Below are 10,518 nucleotides of genomic sequence, written 5' to 3'. Positions count from 1 at the left end.
CGATTTTCGGAAATGCTATATTAATGTTAGAAAAGAAAGGGTAACAAAGAAAGAAAGAAAGAAAAAGAAAGTGTGGGAAGAGGCGTATTATACATTTCCATAAGGCTTCCGAGACCACACACCGCAGGAGACTTCTAGTCATACTGCGTGTCTCAGTTGTGCGAATGGGTTCGTGATTTCCTGTCAAGAAGCCCACAGATCGTATTAACTTACGCAAAGCTATGGAGTAAAACAAAATAGATTTATGGCGTCCCTAAGGAAGTGTTAGAGGCTCTCTGCTCTCTGTATCAACTATTTAGGAGACAATTTGGGCGGCCCTGTCAGATTGTTCGTAGCGGATGCTGTCGTATTGTCATATAAAGTATAGTACAGTCATCAGAAGGTCAAAACCAATTGCCAAAAATTTCACAAAAAATTTTGGCATGGTGCGAAAAGTGGTAACTGACATTTTACTTTCGTGTAGAAATGAGTGCTGTGTAGAGGATAACGCAAGTTGGTTCTGCACTTCTAGATTTCCAAAAGGCTTTTGATATCGTTCTTCACAAACGGCTTCTAATCAAAATGCGTGCCTATGGACCGTCGTCTCTGCTGTGCGACTGAATTCGTGATTTCCTGTCATAAACATCACAGTTCTTGGTAACTGATGGATAGTCATCGAGTAAAACAGAAGTGATATTTATGTACCACTGGGGAGTATTATAGGCCCCTGCTGTTCGTAATCTATATGAAAGATTTGCGGGTCCAACTTGTGCATCATATCCGTGACATTTTCTCCCCTATTTCGTGACAGTACAACACCAACTGCCCTTCTTCGAACATTTCGATGTTCTCCGTCAAACCTACTTCGTAAGTATCCCACACCGTGCAGCGGTACTCCAGAAAAGGACGAACAAGCGTAGTATAGGCAGTCTCCTTAGTAGACCTGCCGTATACTGTAACTGTTATGCTAAAGAAAGGCAGTCGTTGGTTTGCTTTCTCCACAATAACATCTATAGTTCCAATTTAAGTTGATCAGAATTGTAGTCCCTAGGTACTTAGTTGAATTGACGGCCTTTAGAATTGCGTGAGTTCTCGTGTATTTATAATTTAACAAATGCCTTCTTTTACTCATTTGAATGACCTTAGATATTTCATTTTTTAGGGTTAACGATATTTCCTGAATCCGTTCTGGCTGTATGTTAACAGGTCATTTTCCTCGAGGTAATTCGAAATATTCGAACACAGAATATGTTCCAAAATCCTACAGCAAATCACTGACATTGATATAGGTCTGTAATTCATCGAATTTCTCCTGGTTCCTTTCTTGAGTATTGGTGTGACCTGTGCGAGTTTCCAGTCTTTAGGTACGGATCTTCCGTCAAGTGTGCCGTTGTGGCTGGCTCTGAGCACTATGGGACTTAACTGCTGAGGTCATCAGTCCCCTAGAACTTAGAACTACTTAAACCTAACTAACCTAAGGACATCACACACATCCATGCCCGTGGCAGGATTCGAACCTGCGACGTAGCGGTCGCGCGGTTCCAGACTGTAGCGCCTAGAACCGCTCGGCCACTCCGGTCAGCTGTGCCGTTGGGTATGATTATTTAGTATGGAGCTTTTATATCAGATACTCTGAAAGGAATGTAATTGGTGTACAGTCTGAACCCGACGACTTGCCTTTATAAAGTGTTTTAAGCTGATTTGCTACATAGAGGATATTTACTTCTAGTAAAGGCGAGGTCTCAAAAGGCCGATGATGTTTACATCATTCGACGCCTCACGTATTGTCTAGGGGGCGGGACTTGAGTTATCCAACGGTGAGCGCAGCATGAAGCTACAGGGCTTAGTTGAACTGCTTAGTCGACTGGTAACTCACAACAGTGCTACAGTGCTACCGGTGTTGATACAAAGCAGAGAAATGACGACGATAAACAAAGAAAACACTGCGTTACATCTACAACAGTTGCCGAAGTTGACGTTACGTCAGAAAGGAACCCATGGAATTTTACAACTTGATAAAGAATTGGCAAATGAAATATTAGAGTTTCTTCAAGATGAATTAGTGGAATGTGTGTTGCATACGATCGACTGTGCGGACAATGTATATGAGGAATACAATAATCATAATACGTACTTAACAAGTGAAAGTAATACTGAAGCAACGTAAAGGGCAACCGTTGCCCAAGGAGCGGTTACTAGCTACGTATATGGAAGATCAGCAGCAGCAGAGTAAAAAAAAAAAAAATCTGAACAGATTTCGAATAAGCCGGTAGAAATACGACCGTGTAGTGCATACGAAAAACTACGGATATTCAAAGGAGGACAAGGGGCACTTGTTTGCGCGTTTCGAAAAATGTTCAAATGTGTGTGAAATCTTATGGGACTTAACTGCTAAGGTCATCAGTACCTAAGCTTACACACTACTTAACCTAAATTATCCTAGGGACAAAGACACACACCCAAGCCCGAGGGAGAAATCGAACCTCCGCCGGGACCAGTCTCACAGTCCATGACTGCAGCGCCTTAGACTGCTCGGCCAATCCCGCGCGGAGGGACGTTTCGAGGATGTTCGATACAGTTTACAGGATATGCATCATAGTGACCTACTACGTCTTGCTCATCAGATTCCGTATGACTAAGATTACTGTGATGTTGAGGGAAGCAGTGCATGGTTGTATAATTTCAAACAGTGCTGCAGTCTTGGGAGACGTAAGATTACGAAATTTCAAACAAAACGTCAACATGTCGATGCACAGCAACTGCGGAATCGATCTGAAAATTTGCGGATGAATTAAACAAACATATCCCATTGTTCAGTTAGGAATTTGTTATCAACATCGACAATCGTAGTTTGTGGAGAAAATGCATATGAAAGAAAGCCTGGAAATTAGAGGTACCAAGAGAACTGTATCAAGATCAACTAACAACAATACCTTAATTCATTTGTACATAATTATGCCGACTATTAATCTGAATGGTAAATTGGCTGGAAAGTTAATTATTGTGCTGCGAGAAGTTGGAGGTGCTCTGTCCCCAACTAATCTTGTGCGTGATCTTGCAAGGGCACTAGGGAAAGGAAACATGAAATGAGCGTATGGTATACTTGGCCGGGAGACCCCATCCGGTGAAGTTCGGCCGCGAAGTGAAAGTCTTATTTCAGTCGACGCCGCGTTGGGCGACTTGGGCGCTGGTGATGATGAAATGATGAGGTCAACACAACACCCAGTCCACAAGCGGAGAAAATCTCCAATCCGGCCGAGAATCGAACCAGGGCCCTCTTGCTTGGGAGTCGAGCACGTTACCAACCAGCTAAGTAGGCGGACACTGGGTAACATTTACGTCACAACAAGTAAGAGTGGGAAAATAAGCGTAAGAGAACTATAACTGTGATATGAGCGCTTCATTTGGTCAATAGCTGGCAAAAAAAAAATTCTTTTACTTCATTCGTGGTCTCCGTACAAAATTCATAGTCCTTTAGAGAAAACTATCGCTCCTAAAAACTGTGTGATATTACACTTAAAACCGCCGGGTCCCATTGGACAAATCCAGCCTCTGGATGTTTGTCTTTTTCCGTGGCTATAAAACATATTATCGCACTATCTGCCGCAACGCCTTAAACCATACCAAGTTACGCGATAAGCTCCATGACAGACTGTTTCGCATTTGGTTGCATGCTGTCACAGTCCATCAGTTCACATCACCCCGTTTCATCAATGTGATTCTGTTCTTTGAGAGTGGATACTAGCTGAACGTTCTGCACCGTTTGTAACGCCCAAAGAGATCTCCTTCGATCTTATGGTGCAAACAGTTGTGATCACTGTGGCGCGCCATTTTTCATTCAGTGTTCATGTTGTTGTTGTTGTCTTCATTCCTGAGACTGGTTTGATGCAGCTCTCCATGCTACTATATCCTGTGCAAGCTTCTTCATCTCTCAGTACTTACTGCAACCTACATCCTACTGAATCTGCTTAGTGTATTAATCTCTTGGTCTCCCTCTATGATTTTTACCCTCCACGCTGCCCTCCAACGCTAAATTTATGATCCCTTGATGCCTCATAACATGTCCTACCAACCGGTCCTTTCTTCTTGTGAAGTTGTGCCACAAACTCCTCTTCTCTCCAATTCTATTCAATACCTCCTCATCAGTTATGTGATCTACCCACCTAATCTTCAGCATTCTTCTGTAGCACCACATTTCGAAAACTTCTATTCTCTTCTTGTCCAAACTATTTATCGTCCATGTTTCACTTCCATACATTTCTACACTCCATACAAATACCTTCAGAAACGACTTCCTGACACTTAAATCTATACTCGATGTTAACAAATTTCTCTTCTTCAGAAACGCTTTCCTTGCCATTGGCAGTCTAGATTTTATATCCTCTCTACTTCGACATTCATCAGTTATTTTGCTCCCCGAATAGCAAAATTCCTTTACTACTTTAAGTGTCTCATTTCCTAATCTAATTCCCTCAGCATCACCCGACTTAATTTGACTACATTCCATTATCCTCGTTTTGGTTTTGTTGATGTTCATACTATATTCTCCTTTCAAGACACTGTCCATTCCGTTCAACTGCTCTTCCAATTCCTTTGCTGTCTCTGACAGAATTACGTCATCGGCGAACCTCAACGTTTTTATTTCTTCTCCATGGACTTTAATACCTACTCCGAATTTTTCTTTTGTTTCCTTTACTGCTTGCTCAATATACAGATTAAATAACATTGGGGACAGGCTACAACCCTGTCTCACTCCCTTCCCAACCGCTGCTTCCCTTTCATGCCCCTCGACTCTTATAACTGCCATCTGGTTTCTGTACAAATTGTACATAGCCTTTCGCTCCCTGTATTTTACCCCTGCCACCTTTAGAATTTGAAATAGAGTATTCCAGTCAACATTGTCAAAAGCTTTCTCTAAGTCTACAAATGCTAGAAATGTAGGTTTGCCTTTCCTTAATCTATTTTCTAAGATAAGTAGAAGGGTCAGTATTGCCCCACGTGTTCCAACATTTCTGCGGAATCCAAACTGATCTTCGCCGAGGTCGGCTTCTACTAGTTTTTCCATTGGTCTGTGTAGAATTCGCGTTAGTATTTTGCAGCTGTGACTTATTAAACTGATAGTTCGGTAATTTTCACATCTGTCAATACCTGCTCTCTTTGGGATTGGAATTATTATATTCTTCTTTATGTCTGAGGGTATTTCACCTGTGTCATACATCTTGCTCACCAGTTGGTAGAGTTTTGTCAGGACTGGGTCTCCCAAGGCCATCAGTAGTTCTAATGGAATGTTGGCTACTCCCGGGGCCTTGTTTCGACTCAGGTCTTTATCGTGCTCTGTCAAACTCTTCACGCATTGTCGTATCTCCCATTTCATCTTCATCTTCATTCTCTTCCATTTCCATAATATTGTCCTCAAGTACATCGACCTTGTATAGACCCTCTATATACTCCTTCCACCTTGCTGCTTTCCCTTCTTTGCTTGGAACTGGGTTTCCATCTGAGCTCTTGATATTCATACAAGTGGCTCTCTTTTCTCCAAAGGTCCCTTTAATTTTCCTGTAGGCAGTATCTATCTTACCCCTAATGAGATAAACCTCTACATCCTTAAATTTGTCCTCTAGCCATCCCTGCATAGCCATTTTGCACTTCCTGTCGATCTCATTTTTGAGACGTTTGTATTCCTTTTTGCCTGCTTCATTTACTGCATTTTTATATTTTCTCCTTTCATCAATTAAATTCAATATTTCTTCTGTTACCCAAGGATTTCTACTAGCCCTCGTCTTTTTACCTACTTGATCCTCTGCTGCCTTCACTACTTCATCCCTCAAAGCTACCCATTCTTCTTCTACTGTATTTCTTTCCCCCATTCCTGTCAATTGTTCCCTTATGCTCTCCCTGAAACTCTGTACAACCTCTGGTTTAGTCAGTTTATCCAGGTCCCATCTCCTTAAATTTCCACCTTTTTGCATTTTCTTCAGTTTTAATGTACAGTTCATAACCAATAGATTGTGGTCAGAGTCCACATCTGCCCCTGGAAATGTCTTACAATTTAAAACCTAGTTCCTAAATCTCTGTCTTACCATTATATAATCTATCTGATGCCTTCTAGTATCTCCAGGATTCTTCCATGTATACAACCTTCTTTTATGATTCTTGAACCAAGTGTTAGCTATGATTAAGTTATACTCTGTGCAAATTCTACCAGACGGCTTCCTCTTTCATTTCTCTCCCCCAATCCATATTCACCCACTATGTTTCCTTCTCTCCCTTTTCCTTCTCTCGAATTCCAGTCACCCATGACTATTAAATTTTCGTCTCCCTTCACTACCTGAATAATTTGTTTTATCTCATCATACATTTCATCAATTTCTTCATCATCTGCAGAGCTAGTTGGCATATAAACTTGTACTACTGTAGTAGGCATGGGCATCGTGTTTATAGTGCAAGCTAAAGGTTTGTTTCGAACATTTCTTGAATGTCGGGGATATCCATTTTGTGAACTATAATGCATACATCCCGTAGAAGGTTGATCTCTGCATCTCCTGGACACTCCTTTTCTCTCGCCCTACTGATACACGTACTAGTCAGTCAGTAGAAGCTAATAATTTTCTCTTGTAAATGTTAACACTAAACTTTCAAATGAGCCTTACTAAAGATTGAACTTGCGACCTCAGACTCAAGGGCTTTCGTGTAAGTCACTCATGTTGGCAGCAGGTCTTGTTTCGAATTCTGGAATATTTTCTTCGTTTTCTTTGGCGAAGGAATTTCGGAATACCATTATTAGTAACTCCGCTTTAGTTCCACTGTCATCTGTAACAGTACCATCGCTATCGCGCAGTTTTGGTATTAACTGTGTCTTGCCGCTGGCGTGGTTCACGGACGACCAGAATCTCTTTGGATTTTGTGCCAGATTTCGAGACATAGTCTCTTTGTGGAATCCATTAAAAGCATCCCGCACTGAAGTTCACTCAAATTTTCGAGCTTACCAATCTTGCGGATTTTGCGTTCTTTTAAATTTGGCATGCTTTTATCGTTGTTTCTGCAACAGTGTTCTGACATGTTTCTTGTACCATGGAGGGTCAGTTCTCTTATTAATTTATTTGGTAGAAATCTCTCCATCGCTGTCGATACTATTTCTTTGAATTTAAGCCACAATTGATCTACACTTTCATAGTTCCATTTTCTAATAGAGAAATACATCGATGGTGGCGGCAGATGAGTATTCAGAGCCGGTCGAAGTGGCCGAGCGGTTCTACGCGCTACAGTCTGAAACCGCGCGGCCGCTACGGTCGCAAGTTCGAATCCTGCCTCGGGCATGGATGTGTGTGATGTCCTTAGGTTAGTTAGGTTTAAGTAGTTCTAAGTTCTAGGGGTCTGATGACCTCAGAAGTTAATTCCCATAGTGCTCAGAACCATTTGACTATTCAGATTTTGCTCATCTTTGAAATACGGAAAGGTCTTGACTGCACAGTTATTATGCGTTTAAAAAGTTCATCATCAGGCAGAAGCCGTGCGATAAATTGTATAGAGGATGATAGTGGAAATATATATATTAACGAAGGTACGCATATTAGTGATCCATATGCAGAATTTTCAGATAACATCATAAGTCTAAAACTTCCTGGCAGATTAAAACTGTGTGCCCGACCGAGACTCGAACTCGGGACCTTTGCCTTTCGCGGGCAAGTGCTCTACCATCTGAGCTACCGAAGCACGACTCACGCCCGGTACTCACAGCTTTACTTCTGCCGGTATCTCGTCTCCTACCTTCCAAACCACAGGTCCCGAGTTCGAGTCTCGGTCGGGCACACAGTTTTAATCTGCCAGGAAGTTTCATATCAGCGCACACTCCGCTGCAGAGTGAAAATCTCATTCTGGAAACATCCCCCAGGCTGTGGCTAAGCCATGTCTCCGCTTATCCTTTCTTTCAGGAGTGCTAGTTCTGCAAGGTTCGCAGGAGAGCTTCTGTAAAGTTTGGAAGGTAGAGTGAAAATCTCATTCTGTTCAAGATATGTTTCCAGACGGAACGACTCATTTAAAGAAAGACAGTGAAAGAAATCCCACGCTTATAGGCTCCTTCAGGTACAGTGAACGCATTAAGGAACAGTATTACAACAAAATGGGTTGCAATGTATGCTAAAGTTGTGAGATCTTTTAATGCTGTGTCTGAACGAGATTTCAAAGAACTACAACAAGAATTAATAGATCGAGGTACACATTATGGAGAAGTCAAGGTTACACAAGTAGCTTCTCATCCCTCTGCTACAAGTAGACATGTCAAGGAGCAGGCTGATGAATTTAGAAAAAGATTTATCCTTTCTATTATTATGGAAGTTTTTAATGAAGAACGTCCTGAGAAAGTTGGTGTGTGGGCGGATTCGCACAGTGAAGTGCACAATTTGACGGTGAAATGAAATGAACTATGTGGCGATGGCCTTCCGGCGGGTATACTTGATCGCTGGTGCAAGCCTTTTGAGGTGACACCCCTCGGCGACTAGCGCGTCGATGAGGATGATTGATTATGAATTGATGACACGAACACCCAGTCCTTGAGTGGAGAAAATCTCCTACCCAGCCGGGATTCGAGCCCAGCTCCCCCAGCACGACACTGCCATCTAAAGAGCTCGATGAAGGCATCGCGGTCGTTCCTGAGCTCATGAAACGGCCGAATCAGTAGTTGTTTCCAGATCTGTCCCACACAACGGCCTCCAGGAAGCTTGGATTACAAGAGTACGCCACTACTCCATTTACATCAAACTTAGTAATAGGCTCACCAAAGTGAGGACGCAGAGTGAATGTAATGCAGATCTCATCTCTTTTAGACATAATTGACAGTGACGTTGTCTGTATAAATAAAATATACAATACTGGAACGTTGTTGTTAGTACACAGAAAAGTTGTATTTGTGGCTTACTGTTTTATAATTAGAGTACTACTACTACTACTACTACTACCACCAGTACTATAGAATCTGAACTTGCAGTAACAATAAAGAAGTGGGAAAGAAAGGGAGAAGAGATTAGCAGAGGGGTGAGACGCAAATGATCATAGAAAACTGGAAGGAGGAGATGACAGAGAGGGGAGAGGGGGCAGAAGGAGATGGAGAGACACGAGGAGTGGAGCTTCTTTACAGAAAGGGGGGGGGGGGGGGAAGGAGTTGATAGACCGAGGTAAATGGAGATGGAGGGAGAGGGGGGAGAAGATGAACAGAGAGAAGAGGACGAGTTGATGGATAGATAGAGGGGGTTCAAATGGTTCAAATGGCTCTGAGCACTATGCGACTTAACTTCTGAGGTCATAACTTAGAACTAATTAAACCTAACTAACCTAAGGACATCACACACATCCATGCCCGAGGTAGGATTCGAACCTGCGACCGTAGCGGGCGCTCGGATCCAGACTGTAGCGCCTAGAACCGCACGGCCACTACGGCCGGCAGATAGAGGGGGAAACACGAGGAGATGGACAGAGACAGAAAGAGATAAGGAGGTATATCCAATTTACATCCATATTAGAAACGTGAGCTCTCTTTTTTATTTCTTTTCCATTTAAGCAGATTGAACGAAAGAAAAGTGTGGCCGGGTACAGCTAGTACTTTATAAAGTTGACATGAAAGAGATACGCACCTGAAAATGTTTTGATATGTTGTGTTCTTCCCAGACTTTGGTATTGCAACAATCTTCGTCTTCATCTTGATTTAGCGATTTGGATTTTAAGAACGAAATCGTTCATAATAGTTCCATCCTAGAGTGGCCAAACATATTTATTTTCTCAGGCCATCTACTCCGGCAGCTTTATTGCCCTTCAATGAGTGTTATTATCATCGAGCTGCTTCATTGGGAAAGAGATAACGAGCTGAATTTTCTCTTCGATATGTCTTTGAGATTTCTTGTTCCGAGGTTTGCTACCGTTTCAGAATTGAGCAGAAGTTGTTGAGCTATTTGATGAGTGATAAAGATTTCGAGTAGTCGTTGTGGATTAATTTATTGAGACTTTTTAAAAGCTGCCAGACCATACTACTGCTTTGCTCCATTTCTTAGCTTAGGTTACTCCATTTAGTTCATTATTGAGGATGATGTAGTCTGTAGAAAATATTCACCCGCCTCTACAATTACTTTAGAGACAGAGTCGCAGCCTCCCGGGAAATATTTACCTGAGATGGGCTTGACAAGTTCAGTATATTTATTATATTTCGTAGTGCAAGGGTTTAGGTTCTGTACTGGGTCAAAAAGCTCTTCGGAGAATGTGTCCTGCAGAGCATGTTTGAAATTAAATTTTCCTTTCGAATTGGCGAAACGTTGGTCTGATCACTGCTTCTATAAGGCAAATAATGGCGATGTTGTGTTCGTGGGAGAGGCTCTCCAACATTTTTCCTCGTTTGTTGGGCGATATGTTCGCTTACAGAAATAAAGTCGTCGTTGTACCCACGTTTCTGTATGTTGCTATTGAAAGAATGAAGAAGTTTACGTCGTCAGCCCAGACCTCGAGGTCTTGTCCGTTTTTACTTATGGCTTTATACACTAAAGAGCCAAAGAAATT

The sequence above is a fragment of the Schistocerca americana genome, chromosome 3 (assembly GCF_021461395.2).
Source record: "Schistocerca americana isolate TAMUIC-IGC-003095 chromosome 3, iqSchAmer2.1, whole genome shotgun sequence".
Classification (NCBI taxonomy): Eukaryota; Metazoa; Arthropoda; class Insecta; order Orthoptera; family Acrididae; genus Schistocerca; species Schistocerca americana.
Note: the sequence above shows the minus strand (reverse complement) of the source record.